We start from the raw sequence: 20,232 nt of genomic DNA on the forward strand, positions 1-20,232 counted from the left end.
AGTTTCGGTTACTATTGAGCCGCGTTGCTTATTACCTACAGTTCATTACCCCGAAATATTCTATATATGATACAGTGAGGTCGTTTTATGAAGGTAGGAAACTTTTATAGTAAAACACACCTTGTAATTCTCTAAATTCCAAAAAAATGCTGCTTAGCGGCATGCTGACTCACTTGAAAGACTGAAACAGATAATCTTTGATCCGAAAATTAAGAGAAAATTGCAATGAAACATACTGGAAACTAGAGCACAAAGATGGAATAACCAAGTGTAACTATTCTAGTATACGTTCTAGTATACCTATACGTTGTCCGTGATGAAAAATCACTTTCCGTGATTCCATAGCGAGATTTTAAAAGCCCTTTCATAGTTTTCTTAACCACCTATGATCACCATCAATAAACAAATGAAACCAAAACGAACAGAAATTACAATAAATAACAAAATCAGACTCGAAAGGAGCAAAAATTAACATAAGTAGGGCTAACAGCCCCCATGTTTAAGACTAGAAGACAATTTATACTTTACTGAAAAAAAAAAACAAATTATCTTTAATTTTCGGTTAAATATAGATATACTAATATTTTTTCCTTAAAGTCTTAATAATATTTCAATAGTACGAAGTCAAAAACGAGAATTTTTAAATGTATTTTCTTTTCAGTAAATTGCAAAATATGAGCGGGGTGCAGTGCTCTCCCTATATTTCAAAAAGTAAATTTTTATGTTGCTTCATTGAAATCTAATAAACTGCAGTCTATTTTTCAGAAATACCTTTTTGTACCTTTCAGTACCAGTCTTGATAGCGAAACAAGATGTTCCCTGCCCTGGAAAAAGATTTTTCAATCAAAAGCTATGAAAAAGGTACATTTTATGCATTTTGATTTAAAAATTGTTTATTCTGTGGCAACATAGCTTAATCAATTCTCGAAGAAAACAAAAAAAAATCATTTTTATTAGGAAATTTATTGCTGTAGGCATTATAAAGCTGTAATCTTTAGGTTTGTGGCTCTTAGCCGACTGTACAGAGAAGATTTTTTTCCTTTCTCTAGGGTAGTATGCACGACTATTCTAGGCTTCAACTGTATTCACTGAATAAACCCTTGGGATTTCTGATTAAAAGGAATTTTGGTAGCCTATAGGCTTACAGAGCTGGGGTGCAATTGGGTATGGGACACAAGGGATGACTGCCCTTCTATACTTTGGTTTGCCACCCTTCCAAACCCCAGTTTGCCCCACATCTGGAATTAAATTTTATACACAAATCTTGTCAGAACTAAGATCAGTCTCTTGCCTACAGGCCTACTTCAAGCCTCCACAGAAAGGTGTCAGTTTTCATTAGCATCTATGATACCATATGGCTCACTTTCCAGTTTTCACTTTTTTTTTGCTTAAATCCAAAAAATAGTGGTAAATATTGAGCAGTTCATATTACTGACTTACAAATAAAGTGAACACAGCACTAGATGCCATTTCTGTGCTCTTTCTGAATATAATAATCACTTCTCTCACAAATTTCAAATTTAAGCCCTATTTGAACCCTAGAAAATGACCAAAAAATTTCTAGTTTTGGAGTACAGAAAAGGCTTAAGATGTTGGTTATATTATAAATCCATTATTTAAAGTTAAATAATCTAAAAGCATTGATTTACTACCATTAAGTTGGATTAAAAATTCAAAACATTTTCTCCAGTTTTCCATCTGCCATGTTTCTTTTCTCAGCTTTGATATTGCAAGCTTTGGCTAGATCCAGCAGGATTATATCCACTGGTACTCTTTTTTCTAGTAGGTCAGTTACAAGACTATAAGACTCAAGAAGGTTTGTATCCACTGATTTCTTAGAATGAAAACCATGCTGGCTGCTGCTGATGAGTGAGTTAGCCTCAAGATGGTTAATGATGCGTTTGTTGACAATTCTCTCCATGAACTTGCATGCCGCACAGGTAAGGTTGATGCTGAAGTTTTGCTACCCTTCTTATGAATTGAGATGACTATTGCCTTCTTCCAGTCCCTTGGAAGCTTTCCTTGTGTTAGCAACAAGTTAAATAATTTTACCAGGGGTGCTGAAATAGCAGGGTTTAGTTCTTTCAGCAGTTGTGGACTCAGACTATCATGTCCAGTCAATTTGTTGGCATCAAGCTCCTCAAGCTGTTTGGTTACTTCTTTAAGTGTGATTGGTGAGTGTAACATCAGGAAGGGAGTGTGAGCCTGTTCTGCTGGTTGGAGGATTGATTGGAGGTCATCATTAGCAAACACTGAGGCAAACTGCTGATTTCAAAGGTTAGCTTTTTTGGAGACACAGAAAGAAACTAAGCTTTTATTCTCCAGGTCTTGTAATGAGTGTCTGCCTGGTTTATGCAGGGAGATATGTTTCCAGAATAACTTAAGGCTTTCCTTGACATTTTTGGCCAGATGTTCTTTGTAGTTTACAGTGAGTTTCTGAATTTCTTTTCTGGGGAGATTCCTGGTGATTTTGTACTTCTTGTACACTGTTGTTGTTTTTTGTTTCACAAACTCCTCCCAAAATTTTTTCTTCCTATTGCATAGTTTCTTGATTTTTGGGGTGAGGAAAGGTAGAGTTTTTGGTTTCTTTTTCCATGTCATGCTGGTATGATTGGCTTGGCTCTTGAGTAGGGTATTTTTTAGGATTTAGGAACATGCCTTCTACAAGAATTTTGTACAGTTTTTTAGTGAATCAGCATTAGATTTGGTGTTGCCTTGTTCTCTTGATGTGCAAAATAAGTACAGTAGAAGCTCAATTAGCCAGACTGTTGCCATTTTGCATACAGATAATCATGAAAACCAATTCAAGTATTCTTTTAAATTTTCTATTTCTACTTTTTTTTTCATCATTTTCATCATTCACTCTCTGATTTGCAAGTATACCTTGAAATAAGATCATCATTCTTCTTAATATTGCTTATTGTAGATATATCTATACCAAAGATAGCATTAGGTCATGGGTATGTAATACATGTCTGGGTATTTCTGTGCATATGTAGATACCACTTGGAAATATATAATTTGATGGGGGGTTGGTGGTCTGGATAATCACAAATCTGTATTATTGAGGGCTAGTCAATTATGTTTCTACTATATTTCAATGCAAAGTTCCCACTAAACTATTTAAATGTGGCCATTGTCTGATAAATTTTACTTCCCTCACAGCAAATTTTTCCAAAAGAAACAATTATATTTTTCTTACTTTAATTTCAGTCTGGTTGTGAAACACAAAAATTCTGTTTCTTAAAGAAAAGAAAAAGAGATACAAAAATAGAACCAAATATTTTCCAAAGTTGTAATACAAGTTCCTACCAGATTTTATTAGAATATATATGAAAACTTTTTTTCAATTTGTTGTTTTATGGACATAATGGAAAGATAATCAACCAATGAGAAATGCAAAGAGAGCTGTTTATCAGAAATTACTGATTAAAGATTCAGTTTTGATATCAATTTGTTAAGCAGACTTAAGTTGTTTTCTCTTCATGATTTCATTAGTTTTTGGCCATTGAAATCAATTTGCACAGGTTTCAATCAGATTTCAGAGGTGGTTTCACCTTTTTAGGTGTCTATAGCTCTAGGACAGTGAGGATATCTCCTCTAGTGCAATTGAAAACTATATGATGGTATGTTGAATATGTAAGTCATAAATCAATTACCCCATTGTATAAACTTCAAAAGTTGTACATTTCTTAAGTTTTGTAGACTGTAAGTCAAACTATTATACATTTAAAGGTAGAAGAAACTGCCTTGTGGTTTGATGTCCTTCTTCATGGCATTTTGCTATGAATTTATCCAGCCTCCTAGTTTTTTTTTAAAGAGAAGGGAGACATTGTAGTAAGAATTTGGCATATTAGGGTCCCCTTTGGGCATCAAGTTATATGGCCAAATCACTTGAGATGTCTTTTCTTGGTCATGCTGGACATTGTTAGCTTTTGGCCCCACATCTTCATGAGCTGGTGGCTGCTGATTTGTTGTAACTATTTAATGTTGCAAATAGTTCTGAGGGATTTCCAGTGAAGACCATTTATTTGTCATTTCCTTCTGCCTTTAGTGGTCAAACCTTACAGCCATATAGGAATTAGAATGCTTACATGCCAAGTATATTTTGAGTTCTGGTTTGAGCTCAATTTCTCATTTTGATGACAGAGATTTGTATGGTTGCCTGAAGGTAGGCCAAGCTTTGCTGATCCTACCTTGGACCTTATTCAATGCTCCACCCTTGGCATCCATAAATGATCCCAGATATTTGAACTCCATCTCTGTCAATATTATCTCTATTATAATGTATAAAAGAGTTGACTTCATCCTCAGTTGATAGGTATTTATTTTGAAATGCTGATTACAAGATCTGCCATATTTACAGTAGAGTGAGCTCCAGAGGAACTGAGTTGTAATATCTTGGTACAGTGGGTTGCAAACTGAAAACATGCTCGAAAATTTTAACTTGTGGCTTAGAGAATAACCTACTAATAGACTTTGGGATAAAAACATGATATTTGTCACAACCAAAACAAAGACTAGACATAAAAACAGAATAAATTGAAACATGGTCAAACAAGCACAATATCTTATTCCAATAATATGTCAGAAAATATTTATAAATATGGAGCCAATTACATCTTCTTCTGTAGTTACATTCTGGATGTAAAAAATACTTGCAAACTGATTTGGTTTTTTATTTTCAATTACATGCTGATCACCATTTTTTTCAGCTAATTTTTCTGTTTCCTTCACTTTCATTTGCCACAAGTTTCTCTTTTAACAATTTCTATATTTGGATAAGATTTTGCAGTAACTTTGTTAGTCTTTAAAACAAAAGTAATTATCCTCTTTCAAATTCAGCATACAACTAGAAGCTGTTATGTTTTTCCTGTATTCTGGAGCTTGATCCTCTACCATAGTAATAGAAGATTTGTCAGTGGGATTTTTATGTTCATTTACCTTAAATCACAGCTTGGAGCAATATAAAGATTATCCATCCTTGTGATGCTCCATGAAAAAAAGAATTCGTTTGGTGTAGATTGTGGCTGTTAGATTAGACTCTTGTGGAGGACTCTGCAGCTTCCCAATTGTAAAGGAACTCCTGGCAGAGCCATTCCCTATCAAGGTGGGACTTGAACATGTCAGTTGAAGTAGCAGAAACTGTTTTGTCAGAGAGCTGGTTCCACATATTGATGATTCTTTGGCTGAAGCAGTGGCTTCTATGTCTACTCGTGGAATGCTGCATGGAGAGCTTCAATGAATCTCCTTTAGTACCAGAATGCAAGGGCTGTGCAAAGAGACCAGGAAGTGTGTTTTTAAAGAGGATTGTTTTGGTTAAAATAATGTCACCCCTTTCCCATCAGTATGTCAGCGTTAGCAGCTTCAAATAACATAGTCTTTCTTTGTATGGAAATTTATTCATGTTGCCAACCATCTTAGTAGCACAACGCCGGATATCCTCAAGCAACTTCTTATCTTTTTTGAAGAAAGGGGCTGCCAATGACATTCAACCCCCCGCCGTGGATGTACAAGCGCCTTTATGATACCAAGGGTTTTATTTGCAGAAGATGAAATGGACTTAGCATGGCTGCTAAACTTTAATTGGTGATCTACAATAACCCCAAGATCTCTTTCATTGGAAACAGCAGAAAGGAAGTTGTCTTGAAGGAAATACTTAAGATGCTTGTTGTGTTTGCCAAAATGGGTCACTTGGCATTTATCAACATTGAAAGTCAGAAGCCACATGTTAGCCCATCTTCCTAGACTGTCAAGATCTGTTTGAATTGAATGCTGGTCAGAGGGAGTAGTCGCTTTTCCAACTAGTTTTGAGTCATCAGCATTAAGGGTAATAAGATTTGAAAGAAGGGTGGGTAGTTCGCTAACATAGAAGTTGAAAAGTTTTGGTCCAAGAATAGTGCCCTGGAGCACGCCACTTAATACAGTTGTGGGAGAAGAGAAATGAGGAGTTCCTTGTGAATCAAAATACTCTGACACTCTGTGATCTTTCAGAAAGGAAGCCCGCAATCCACTGTGCAACACCTTCATTGACACCTACAGCCCTCAATTTGATTATGAGGAATTCATGACAAACTTTTGTCAAATGCTTTGGACAGATCAAGAAGAATCATGTCGACAGGAAAACCCTTATCAAGCAGTGTAGTCACTAATTCATATGTTTGGATGAGGTAAGTTTCCACAGATCTACCAGATCTGAATCCATGTTGTGATGTGGAAAGGATATTATTGACCTCAAGATGTTCAATTAGAGCTTTATTAACAAATCTCTCAAGCACATTAACAACTGCAGAGGTTATGCTTATAGGACAGTAATTTTCTGATGAGTCTCTTCATCCCTTTTTATGGATTGGGGTTATATTAGATGTTTTCCAATCATGTAGTAGTTCCCCATTTTGAAGAGATAGCTGGAGCAGCATGCACATGGGTAACTGAGAGCTTTTCGACACTCCTTAAGAAGACGTGGATGAACACTGTCTGGTCCCTTTGACTTATTTACATCAAGCTTCTCAAGGCTATTGAAAACCATTACTTCACTTACTGACAGATCAGGCATAGGGAAAATCACTTCATACAATGGAGGATCTGGTGAGGAGGTACCTGAGTTTTGGGTAAAGGCAGAAGCAAATTGTGCATTTAGAATGTCAGCCTTATCTATTGGAGATGAGTGTAGTACACTGTGGTCAACAAGTTCAGGAATAGTATGATAATTTGGGTTTTTAGAAGAGACATATCTCCAGAAAGATTTTGGGTTTAACTTGATCTCAGAAGCTAATTTTTCCTCGTAAGCAGATTTCAGTTTTTTTTACAGAATCTGTTACATGATTCCGTACTGCCTTATAAATTGACAGGGTCTCCTGGTTCCTCTTCTTCATATACCGTTTCCAAGCTCTAGATTTCTGGTTATTCAGCTTCTTAACTTCCTTAGTGAGAAAGGGAAGTGATTTGGGCTGTTTCCTAAAAATAACCCTGGAATGTTTCTTTTCAAGAGCAAGGAGAGTTTTTTTGAGATTTAACCATGACTCATTGATGTCACTGGTGATAAGCATTGACCAGTTTGCATATGAAAAGTTCCTGCTGTATTGCCTCATAATTGGTGAAAGTCTGAGGACGAAATTTAGGTTGAGGATGACTATTTAGGGACACCACAGACAGAATAGCTAGGTAGTCACTACTAGCAATTGGCAGTAAATAATCATTACAAATGAGGGAATCAGTATCACGCAATATGACGAGGTCTAACAGCAAGGGATTCTGATCAGCTCTATAGCGTGTAGGCTTATCAATAGTCTGATGAAGAAAATTATTTGATAGGCAAGATAAAAAAGGTGAGTCTCTACTATTAGATGAAAAATATCCAGTTCTTTCAACCAACTCAATTGCAGGAAAATTAAAATCTCAAGTGATTATTAACTCAAATGAGCTAGGAAGGCATATTGAAGATGTCATTTCATCAATGATAGTTTTGAGGGCCAATTCACTATCTTCAAGGGAAGGAGCACTTGGACTTCAATAAATGCACCCAAGACGCAAATTTTTATTAGCAATGGAGATATCAAGCCATACACTTTCAATCAAAGAGATATCAAGCATAGTAGGATTTACAACACTAACCTGGATACTATCTCTTACATAAACACCAACTCCTCTTCGACAATTTGGGTACTCTAAGTTGCTACATAGTTGATATCCCAAGATCTGTAGGGATGTTTCAGTAACCGCCAAAAAACTATGTTTCGGTAACATTCTTCTTCTTCTTATTCAGCAGACGGGCTTTTCAGTTGATACTATTTAGCCCTTTTCCTTTTGGCTCACTCTGTGAGATCGACAGAGCTATGGAGCTGGTTTGTCTTGTATGATTTGTATCTGCTCAGATTTCTTGAAGTATATCTTTTGATACCAGCAGTTGAATTATAAGAGAGTATATATTGATCTCTGTGCTCTGCGGGAGAGTATGGTCAGCAAGACTCTTGGCTGTTAGTGGAATTTTGTGGTGTTTGAAGCATTCTACCATTTTACGTCGCAGGGTATACTGTGCAGACGTCAGCATATTACATTCAAATAGGCAGTGATCTATTGTTTCATTCTTAAGATTACATGACCTGCAAAGGGGGGACGAGGGAACTTCGCCACTTGAATTAGGAATCTGATATGAAAATGCCTGAAAATTTAGCCCATTTGAACCTGACCGAATCCTATGATAAATCTTGGAAAGGTGCTTACTTGGGAAAGGTGATGGGGTAGGATTCTTATTAATTATCAGTACCTCTGTAAATCTCCAGCGGTAAATATCTCTAATGGGGATTGGTCTCCCACTTGGCTGGTCAATATTTAAAGCATTTTTGGCTATTTCATCTGCCTTATGGTTACCTATTATACCTGAGTGGCTTGGAATATACTGTATATGAGTTAAAATACCTTTTGAAGCAAAAATATCAATAATCCTAAGACAAAGAAATGTGTCAATATCCATCTTATTTTGAGAAGCTGACGAAAGAAGCTCTAGGCTTGACAAAGAATCAGAATATATTATAATATTATTAATATTAACTTTCATATATTCATTAACCATGAGGAAATCTAGTGCCATGATTATGGCGTTTAGCTCGGCAGACATTACAGATGAATTATCTTGTAATCTCTCTCCTAAAGCGATATTATGGGTTGGGAAGAAAGCTCCGCTTGCCACTTTCTCATTCATTTTGGACCCATCTACAAAAATTTGGAAATAGTTTTTATAAGCAACATTATTTAGTTCGGCAAATTTTTTCTGAATAAAAGAAATGGGGGTAAGTTCTTTGGTCCACTTTGAGAAGTCAGTCTTTATTATGGGGGTTGACCAACTCCAAGGGTTTGGGGGAATGTGGGTGCAATAGATTTTACTGGCACTGGGAACTTCTTCTGGCTATTTGCATATTCATTTGCAACGCCTCTAAACATAGATGGATTTCTTAACCAGTTATGCAGGGTATGAGAATCATTGGCTTCAATTTTTGTAAGGTACTTAATTAGTAGAGATATTCTTCTTTCATTTATTGGTGATAGTCCACTCTCAGTAAGCAGAAACTTAGTTTTTGTTGGTTTCCTAAGACCAAATATAAGACGAATTATATCATTTTGTGTCGTTTCGATTTTTTGCATGTGGGTCTTAGCACAAGCACCATACACTATGAGGCCATAATCAATATGGGGTCTTATATATGATTTATAAAATTGGATTAGTGTTTTCTCATTACAGCCCCAAGGTGTGGCTAGTAGCCTTTTAATTATTCTTGTTTTTCTATAGCACTTTTTTATTGTATTTGTGATGTGGAGGTGGAAATTTAGTTTTTGGTCAAGTATGAGCCCTAGGTAATTAATTTGATTGTCCTCTGGGATAAGTATTCCATTTAATGTTAGCCTAGCATCATAATGATTTCGCTTATGGTGGAATTGGATAATTTTTGACTTTGTGGGTGCAGTAGGTAGGATGCAGAGGATACTATTGCAAAATGGTCAGTGCATAGATTTTCAATTTTCTTAATATAAATTTTATTTAGTATATTTATTGAAACAATTTGTAGGTCAATAGTTGAAAATTTACCACTTTTGGGGTTAAAATATGTATTTAGATTAGGAGGGGTAGCAATTGCTAAATCGGCATTATTTGAAATCAATCTTTCAATGAGCTTACCAGCTTTATTTGCTGGCTTATCCCCCCACAGAAGACTGTGGGCATTAAAATCCCCGCAGATGATTATGTTTTTTAGCATATTAGAATTAGTAATATAAGTGAAAAAATCCATGGCATCTGTAGTCTGGCCATTGGGGTTATAAAGACTTAATATGTATGTTTTTGTATTATTTATCCAAACATTGATGCCGATAACATCAACATCATTTGAAAAATCTGGGAAATTAATACCGCAGAATTTAATATTATTATTTAAAATTATAGCTACGCCACCTCCTTTTCTCTGAGAAGACCTATCCTTTCTCAGGATAGTATATCCTGGAAACTTTGTTTGTTGGTTATTAGTCAAATGGGTTTCTTGAAGGCAAGCAATATCAATGGAATTTTTATTCATAAAAGATAAAAGTTCATTTAACTTATATTCTGAAAGTGATCTTACATTCCACTGAAGTATTGAAATATGCTGCTTTGTTGTTTTAATTTTCATTTTGCTGTGTATCAATCTTTAGCTTTGCTAGGAGCAGAGCAAGATCTTTTTTTGCTTGGATATGCATGTGATTGGGTAGGTACAACTTTGCCAATTCGCTTATTATTTTTGCTTTTTGTGGTTGTTTTAGGTTCATTGACTGTACTGCATTAGAATTTAGTATAAATAGGCACATGTTAGGTGTTAATTCATTTGGATATTCTTCTGGCTTTTTGTTGATAATTTGATTAATACCCGTTAATACTTCTGATTCATTTCTACTCGGGAGAGGTGGCCATTCTGATATTCTATCATTACTTGTAGAGGCTGGAAGGTTTGTCCAGGGTGAACCTCTCTTATAGGAATGTGAGCTTGGTTGCTTTGAGGAAGGAGTCTTATTGGGGGTGCTTGATGCTTTTGGTAGAATGGTTGGTCTGTGGGTGAGAGGGTTGGGTGGTTTCATAAAGTTTTTGGTCAGGTGTGATTGAGCTGCATTTGCTTCCATTGCTGCAAAAGGGTAAGGTATGCTTTTTTCTGTTGCTATTTGGAGTGTTAGTGCTCGTTTTTTATATACAGGGCATAAAGTTTTATTAGTAGAATCGTGGGGACCATTGCAGTTGATACATTTTGGCTGATTGTTTTTACAATTTATCATTCCAGTGGGGTGGGAGTTTTTACAAGAATTGCATTCATGTAATGTTTCACTGCATGTGTTTTTTGTGTGTCCTAGTCTTAGACATTTTTGGCATTGAATAGGTTTTGGCTTGTAGGGCTTGTGGGGTTTCCTTTGTCCAAATAGGAATATCTGATCCAGGTTATTATTTTCTTCTCTTAGTGTGAATAAGAAAGACTTGCTTAACTTTTGGCCATTGGCATCTGGTTTACCCAATTGGGTTACATCAGCTACTGGGATTGGGTTACCAGTTCTGTCAGAGAGTCCTTCTTTTTGATCCTGAATAGGAATTTCTGGAGGGATGTTATACACTACTATTTTAGTTGGGTTTTGGTTTGGGGACCAGAGAACAGATTTTATTGGTATGTTAAGAAGAGATTTTGAATTCTGTAATATGTCTGCTGATTTAGAATCTTGAAGGGCTATTAGCAGAGATCCATCACGGTTAATGTTTAATGAAAACATTGATTTTAACATTTTAAAGATTGCAACCCTCAAAAGAGCTACCTTTTTTATCTCAAAGGGGGTATCTGGAGTGATTTTTAAGTAAATTCCAAGGTTTTGTGAGGGGAATGTTGGATTATGGGAAGGGGTATTATTTTTGATTGGTGAAATCTTTTTCCTTTTTTTTTGAGTTTCTTGATAGGACCTCTTGAAATTCATTTTCAGTCTCATCCTGTATTGTGACATACGCCCCGACTTCCACCATTGTATTATTCAATGACCCCTCATGTGAGCTTTGAGAAAGTTGACTTGACCAGCCAAGGGGTTGAATGTTTTCAGTGGTACTTGGGGTAGGGTCAGGGGGGATTTTTTTAGGTGGTGTTCTATGCATTGCCTATTGGAATAAGCTTTAATACAATCAAAAAAAAGAAGGGAAAAATTGATAATATAAAACCAGACTGTCTGCCACTCTTTCAAAGGGAGGACTTCACCATCCACAAAAAAACACTATAGTGTTGTCTAGAAGATGGTTTGGTATAAGATTGGTTCAACTGACTGCTGATAAATCTGGGTAAATATCACAAGAACTTTTATTATAAATTTCTTTAAGCGTTGCTGTAGCTTTTGTTCTGCTGTTGTAACAATTCAACAAAACTTGCAACATATGCTGCTTCTTCCCTAAGAAGCACTCCGGATTCTAGAAGCTTATTTGTCAGACAGTCAACATTGCTTGAAAGAACACGAAAAGTATTTCCAGAATGGGGCTTCTGACTCGGGATTTTTGGCTGTTGAGACTCAGAGGTAACATCAGATATGGTACTTGAAAAACTTAAATCTGCTGAATTCTGACATGACACAAACAAATTATTAGATATAACATTTGAATTAACATTAGCAGAAATAGCTCTTAAATTGACATGGGAAACATTTGGAGAAGGATTGGATGAAGCTTCACAAGAAAATCAACTGACAATTTATCAAAACGAAGCACTGGGGAAACAAAACTATTTACATGAAGATGCGTTGATATAACTAGGTTTCCATCGCGGATTGGTTTGGAGGGGGCCGGGGTGGGGCTTCCCAACTGCGATGAGCAGCCTCGTTTTTTGGAACAATTTGGCCCTTGAAGATCTTTCATGTATAATTAATTTAATTTCAACATTATTAACTTGACTGTTCCAGTCAATGTCATTGCTAATAACCTGGTTTGTCACTGTTTTCTCCAGTGATTATTAACTCAAATGAGCTAGGAAGGGATACTGAAGATGTCATTTCATCAATGATAGTTTTGAGGGCCAATTCACTATCTTCCAGGGAAGGAGCACTTGGACTTCAATAAACGCACCCAAGACGCAAATTTTTATTAGCAATAGAGATATCAAGCCATACACTTTCAATCAAAGATATATCAAGCATAGTAGGATTTACAACACTAACCTGGATACTATCTCTTAAATGAACACCCACTCCTCTTTGACAATTTGGGTACTCCAAGTTGCTAAATAGTTGATATCCCAAGATCTGTAGGGATGTTTCAGTAACCGCCAAAAAACTATGTTTTGGTAACTCTTCTTCTTCTTATTCAGCAGACGGGCTTTTCAGTTGATACTATCTAGCCCTTTTCCTTTTGGCTCACTCTGTGAGATCGACAGAGCTATGGAGCCGGTTTGTCTTGTATGATTTGTATCTGCTCAGATTTCTTGAAGTATATCTTTTGATACCAGCAGTTGAATTATAAGAGAGTATATATTGATCTCTGTGCTCTGCGGGAGAGTATGGTCAGCAAGACTCTTGGCTGTTGGTGGAATTTTGTGGTGTTTGAAGCATTCTACTATTTTACGTCGCAGGGTATACTGTGCAGACGTCAGCATATTACATTCAAATAGGCAGTGATCTATTGTTTCATTCTTAAGATTACATGACCTGCAAAGGGGGGACGAGGGAACTTCGCCACTTGAATTAGGAATCTGATATGAAAATGCCTGAAAATTTAGCCCATTTGAACCTGACCGAATCCTATGATAAATCTTGGAAAGGTGCTTACTTGGGAAAGGTGATGGGGTAGGATTCTTATTAATTATCAGTACCTCTGTGAATCTCCAACGGTAAATATCTCTAATGGGGATTGGTCTTCCACTTGGCTGGTCAATATTTAAAGCATTTTTGGCTATTTCATCTGCCTTATGGTTACCTATTATACCTGAGTGGCTTGGAATATACTGTATATGAGTTAAAATACCTTTTGAAGCAAAAATATCAATAATCCTAAGACAAAGAAATGTGTCAATATCCATCTTATTTTGAGAAGCTGACGAAAGAAGCTCTAGGCTTGACAAAGAATCAGAATATATTATAATATTATTAATATTAACTTTCATATATTCATTAACCATGAGGAAATCTAGTGCCATGATTATGGCGTTTAGCTCGGCAGACATTACAGATGAATTATCTTGTAATCTCTCTCCTAAAGCGATATTATGGGTTGGGAAGAAAGCTCCGCTTGCCACTTTCTCATTCATTTTGGACCCATCTACAAAAATTTGGAAATAGTTTTTATAAGCAACATTATTTAGTTCGGCAAATTTTTTCTGAATAAAAGAAATGGGGGTAAGTTCTTTGGTCCACTTTGAGAAGTCAGTCTTTATTATGGGGGTTGACCAACTCCAAGGGGGGGTTTGGGGGAATGTGGGTGCAATAGATTTTACTGGCACTGGGAACTTCTTCTGGATATTTGCATATTCATTTGCAACGCCTCTAAACATAGATGGATTTCTTAACCAGTTATGCAGGGTATGAGAATCATTGGCTTCAATTTTTTTAAGGTACTTAATTAGTAGAGATCTTCTTCTTTCATTTATTGGTGATAGTCCACTCTCAGTAAGCAGAAACTTAGTTTTTGTTGGTTTCCTAAGACCAAATATAAGTCGAATTATATCATTTTGTGTCGTTTCGATTTTTTGCATGTGGGTCTTAGCACAAGCACCATACACTATGAGGCCATAATCAATATGGGGTCTTATATATGATTTATAAAATTGGATTAGTGTTTTCTCATTACAGCCCCAAGGTGTGGCTAGTAGCCTTTTAATTATTCTTGTTTTTCTATAGCACTTTTTTATTGTGTTTGTGATGTGGAGGTGGAAATTTAGTTTTTGGTCAAGTATGAGCCCTAGGTAATTAATTTGATTGTCCTCTGGGATAAGTATTCCATTTAATGTTAGCCTAGCGTCATAATGATTTCGCTTATGGTGGAATTGGATAATTTTTGACTTTGTGGGTGCAGTAGGTAAAATGGATTTTTGGGAGAACTTTTCAAATTGGAAAAGTGCATTTTGCAACTTTGAATGCGTAATCTCGAAGGTATTGCCAGTTGCCCATAATACCAGATCGTCAGCGTACTGTAGATTGGTATGTGGGAGGTTCATGTCCCACAGAAAAAGTGAAAATAGGAGGCAGCTCAGGACTGCACCCTGTGGAAGGCCTTTGGTTATTGGAGTTTTGGGTGAAGAGGCTGAACCTACACAAACAATGAAACTTCGGTTTTCTATAAAGGATTTTATGAAGGATACAAGTTTGGGGGGTAGTCCAAGGTTTGTAAGTTTAACTAATAGAATCTGGTGGTCAACATTATCATAAGCTCCTTCAAAATCTAGGAATGCAGCAGTTAAGACATTATTTTTTGATAGGGATTCATTTATTGCATTTGTTAACACTATGAAAGCATCTGTTGATGAGTGGTGTTTCCTGAAGCCAGTTTGAGTATGAGGTATCAGATTATTCTTCTCAACAAACCAAAGCAGCCGATGGTAAATCATTTTCTCCATTAATTTTCCCAGCACTGGGGTAATCATTATGGGTCTATATGACTGAGGGTCATGTTTAGGTTTATTTTTCTTTAAAATTGGTATGAGAGATGAACATTTCCAGATATTAGGGAATGTGGATGTAGCCCATGCATGGTTATAGCAATTTAGGAGCTCCTGTTTGTACAAAGGGGAAAGATTCTTCATCCATATAGGGTGTATATTATCATAGCTACTTGTAGCATTGGCCTTGATATGCTGAATTGCATTATTCAATTCATGTATCGAGAAGGGATGGTTTATATATTCTGAACCTGGTCGGGGCTGGTAAATAGGATTTGTCATGATTTGTGTGGTGATATTTTGGTTTTTTGATGTTAGCTTTTTTGAGAAAAGGGAGGCAAATAATTTTGCCTTATCAGTGTCGTTATCATAGTGGGAATTCTCATGTATTAGTTCATACATAAGAGGGTTGGAGGATGTTTTTTTCCCACAGATTTTGCTTATAAGTCTATGTATTCTTGGCTCAGATGTTTCTCTGGAAAGATTATTTGCAAAATTATTCCAATAATTATATTTGGCATTAGTTATTGTTCTCTTGAGGTTAGCCTCTGCTTGTAATTTACTTAAATATGTGTCAGGGGATGGTTTTCTTAGGTATGCTCTCCTAGTTGCATTTTTTATTCTCCACATAATTTGGCAATCTTTTGTCCACCATGCTTTAGGGGTGTGTTTAGGGATGGTTTTCCTAGGTGAAGTTCTGGGGATAGCTTGATTAGCTGCATTTGTTAATATTGATGTCATAGCTTCTGCACACGTGTCAGCAGTTACAACTGAGGTATGAGATTTCTGGGTTAAACTTAGGACTTCTTCATTAAGCTTATTTCTAAACATGGTCCAATTTGCTTTGGTGTTGACATATTTGGGATATGTGGGAGGATGTTGGCTGGTTCATTTAAAGAGGATACTATTGCAAAATGGTCAGTGCATAGATTTTCAATTTTCTTAATATAAATTTTATTTAGTATATTTATTGAAACAATTTGTAGGTCAATAGTTGAAAATTTACCACTTTTGGGGTTAAAATATGTATTTAGATTAGGAGGGGTAGCAATTGCTAAATCGGCATTATTTGAAATCAATCTTTCAGTGAGCTTACCAGCTTTATTTGCTGGCTTATCCCCCCACAGAAGACTGAGGGCATTAAAATCCCCACAGATGATTATGTTTTTTAGCATATTAGAATTAGTAATATAAGTGAAAAAATCCATGGCATCTGTAGTCTGGCCATTGGGGTTATAAAGACTTAATATGTATGTTTTTATATTATTTATCCAAACATTGATGCCAATAACATCAACATCATTTGAAAATCTGGGAAATTAATACCGCAAAATTTAATATTATTATTTAAAATTATAGCTACGCCACCTCCTTTTCTCTGAGAAGACCTATCCTTTCTCAGGATAGTATATCCTGGAAACTTTGTTTGTTTGTTATTAGTCAGATGGGTTTCTTGAAGGCAAGCAATATCAATGGAATTTTTATTCATAAAAGATAAAAGTTCATTTAACTTATTTTCTGAAAGTGATCTTACATTCCACTGAAGTATTGAAATATGCTGCTTTGTTGTTTTAATTTTCATTTTGCTGTGTATCAATCTTTAGCTTTGCTAGGAGCAGAGCAAGATCTTTTTTTGCTTGGATGTGCATGTGATTGGGTAGGTACAACTTTGCCAATTCGCTTATTATTTTTGCTTTTTGTGGTTGTTTTAGGTTCATTGACTGTACTGCATTAGAATTTAGTATAAATAGGCACATGTTAGGTGTTAATTCATTTGGATATTCATCTGGCTTTTTGTTGATAATTTGATTAATACCCGTTAATACTTCTGATTCATTTCTACTCGGGAGAGGTGGCCATTCTGATATTCTATCATTACTTGTAGAGGCTGGAAGGTTTGTCCAGGGTGAACCTCTCTTATAGGAATGTGAGCTTGGTTGCTTTGAGGAAGGAGTCTTATTGGGGGTGCTTGATGCTTTTGGTAGAATGGTTGGTCTGTGGGTGAGAGGGTTGGGTGGTTTCATAAAGTTTTTGGTCAGGTGTGATTGAGCTGCATTTGCTTCCATTGCTGCAAAAGGGTAAGGTATGTTTTTTTCTGTTGCTATTTGGAGTGTTAGTGCTCGTTTTTTATATACAGGGCATAAAGTTTTATTAGTAGAATCGTGGGGACCATTGCAGTTGATACATTTTGGCTGATTGTTTTTACAATTTATCATTCCAGTGGGGTGGGAGTTTTTACAAGAATTGCATTCATGTAATGTTTCACTGCATGTGTTTTTTGTGTGTCCTAGTCTTAGACATTTTTGGCATTGAATAGGTTTTGGCTTGTAGGGCTTGTGGGGTTTCCTTTGTCCAAATAGGAATATCTGATCCAGGTTATTATTTTCTTCTCTTAGTGTGAATAAGAAAGACTTGCTTAACTTTTGGCCATTGGCATCTGGTTTACCCAATTGGGTTACATCAGCTACTGGGATTGGGTTACCAGTTCTGTCAGAGAGTCCTTCTTTTAGATCCTGAATAGGAATTTCTGGAGGGATGTTATACACTACTATTTTAGTTGGGTTTTGGTTTGGGGACCAGAGAACAGATTTTATTGGTATGTTAAGAAGAGATTTTGAATTCTGTAATATGTCTGCTGATTTAGAATCTTGAAGGGCTATTAGCAGAGATCCATCACGGTTAATGTTTAATGAAAACATTGATTTTAACATTTTAAAGATTGCAACCCTCAAAAGAGCTACCTTTTTTATCTCAAAGGGGGTATCTGGAGTGATTTTTAAGTAAATTCCAAGGTTTTGTGAGGGGAATGTTGGATTATGGGAAGGGGTATTATTTTTGATTGGTGAAATCTTTTTCCTTTTTTTTGAGTTTCTTGATAGGACCTCTTGAAATTCATTTTCAGTCTCATCCTGTATTGTGACATACGCCCCGACTTCCACCATTGTATTATTCAATGACCCCTCATGTGAGCTTTGAGAAAGTTGACTTGACCAGCCAAGGGGTTGAATGTTTTCAGTGGTACTTGGGGTAGGGTCAGGGGGGATTTTTTTAGGTGGTGTTCTATGCATTGCCTATTGGAATAAGCTTTAATACAATCAAAAAAAAGAAGGGAAAAATTGATAATATAAAACCAGACTGTCTGCCACTCTTTCAAAGGGAGGACTTCACCATCCACAAAAAAAACACTATAGTGTTGTCTAGAAGATGGTTTGGTATAAGATTGGTTCAACTGACTGCTGATAAATCTGGGTAAATATCACAAGAACTTTTATTATAAATTTCTTTAAGCGTTGCTGTTGCTGAGTTGAATGGTTAGCCACAATTCAAACAAAAATGGTAACAATTCAACAAAACTCGCAACATCTGCTGCTTCTTCCCTAAGAAGCACTCCGGATTCTAGAAGCTTATTTGTCAGACAGTCAACATTGCTTGAAAAAACACGAAAATTATTTCCAGAAAGGGGCTTCTGACTCGGGAAATTTGGCTGTTGAGACTCAGAGGTAACATCAGATATGGTACTTGAAAAACTTGAATCTGCTGAATTCTGACTTGACATGAACAAATTATTAGATATAACATTTGAATTATCATTAGCAGAAATAACACTTAGATCAACATGGGAAACATTTGGAGAAGGATTGGATGAAGCTTCACAAGAAATATCAACTGACGATTTATCAAAACGAAGCACTAGGGAAACAAAACTATTTACATGAAGATGCGATGATATAACTAGGTTTCCATCGCGCATTGGTTGGGAGGGGGCCGGGGTGGGGCTTCCCAACTGCGATGAGCAGCCTCGTTTTTTGGAACGATTTGGCCCTTGAAGATCTTTCATGAATAATTAATTTCATTTCAACATTATTAACTTGACTGTTCCAGTCAATGTCATTGCTAATAACCTGGTTTGTCACTGTTTTGAACACCATTGACCTCTCAAATGAATTTACAAAGAGCAATATAGCATTTTCTGAATTTTTATTTTCACTTGATTGATTTCATTATTCTTTGTTGTATCACTTTTTTGAGTTCCATATAGGGGTTCAGAAATAATGGTCAAAATGTAGCTTATTAACTCTTCTAGTCTGTCTTTTAATTTTAAAAGCCACAATGTGGACTCTGGTTTAAGAATATCAAGATTTGTCTGGCAAGCAAAATCTTTAACACAGGGTTTTGGATATGTTAAATTTTCACTGTCAACATATGAGTAAGGTTTGGTTTGAACTGATGCCTCATGTGAGCAGGTGTATAATTTTCCAATGGTGGTGTTAAGAGTGTAGAATGGGTTGACAGAAAAGACAGCCTGGCTCTCAGTCTGACAAGATAATTCAAGAGGGGTTGGGGCATCCCTTCATGTTGTAAATAGGGAGAGGCTGGAGTCAAAGAGGGAAACACCAGTCATTTAAGCTCTTTTAAGGTATTAAGCATTCTAGCTCTTGAATTTGGAGAACAAGGGGTGCAAGGTGAAGGTAAAACAGGTGAGTTTAAAGAATTTACCAGATTGATTGGCATTTTCTTAGAGAAGCAGTTAGGACAACACCAGCTCTCACTCCAATTAGCTGTATCAGTTTTGGCACACTTTTCTGTTCCTGCATGAAACAAGCAATTGCACCCTCCACATTTAACAGAGTTTGAAAAGACTCTCAGCCTACATTTGGGACCAACTAATCTTTGTCTAACCATTGGTTTTTAAGAGGTTAATAACCTGAAAGAAAAACTTGGCTCAACAGTTAACAACACAAGATCCTCACAGGCTGGATGCTAAATGAAGACTGATTAATCTATTCAATATAGATGCTGTCCAGACAAAACACTTCTTCAAAAGTGAGTAAGTGGGATGGTTTAATAGGTTACAGAATTTGGAGATCCTCTGATCTTTTAAATTGTCATTGCTGTCTGAGTCAGCTTGAGTATTTTTAGTCATCTACTTCACATGCCAACTCAAATACCTGGATAACTCATCCTTAACTTGGGATCCAACTGTAAATCACTGGAAACACCCCAAAGATGGACCACACAAAAGATAAGCAGACGTTTTCTATGGTCAACTCACTACCTGGAACACTGACGCCATTGAAGCTCCAATCCTTGCCCAGGACAGAGCACT

At 36.3% G+C, this 20,232-nt stretch overlaps 1 protein-coding gene across 1 annotated transcript in view; it reads left to right on the forward strand.

Annotated features, from left to right (window-relative positions):
• Window positions 1-911: 911 nt before the first annotated feature.
• The window catches only part of LOC136030102 (transmembrane protein 183-like), a 33,742-nt gene continuing 14,421 nt past the window's right edge, over window positions 912-20,232 (forward strand). Inside the window, exon 1 of the mRNA XM_065708772.1 lies at window positions 912-998. The gene's annotated coding sequence lies outside the window, so the exon portion shown is untranslated. The remainder of the gene's footprint in view (window positions 999-20,232) is intronic.

This window comes from Artemia franciscana, chromosome 8 (genome assembly GCF_032884065.1).
Source record: "Artemia franciscana chromosome 8, ASM3288406v1, whole genome shotgun sequence".
Lineage (NCBI taxonomy): Eukaryota > Metazoa > Arthropoda > Branchiopoda > Anostraca > Artemiidae > Artemia > Artemia franciscana.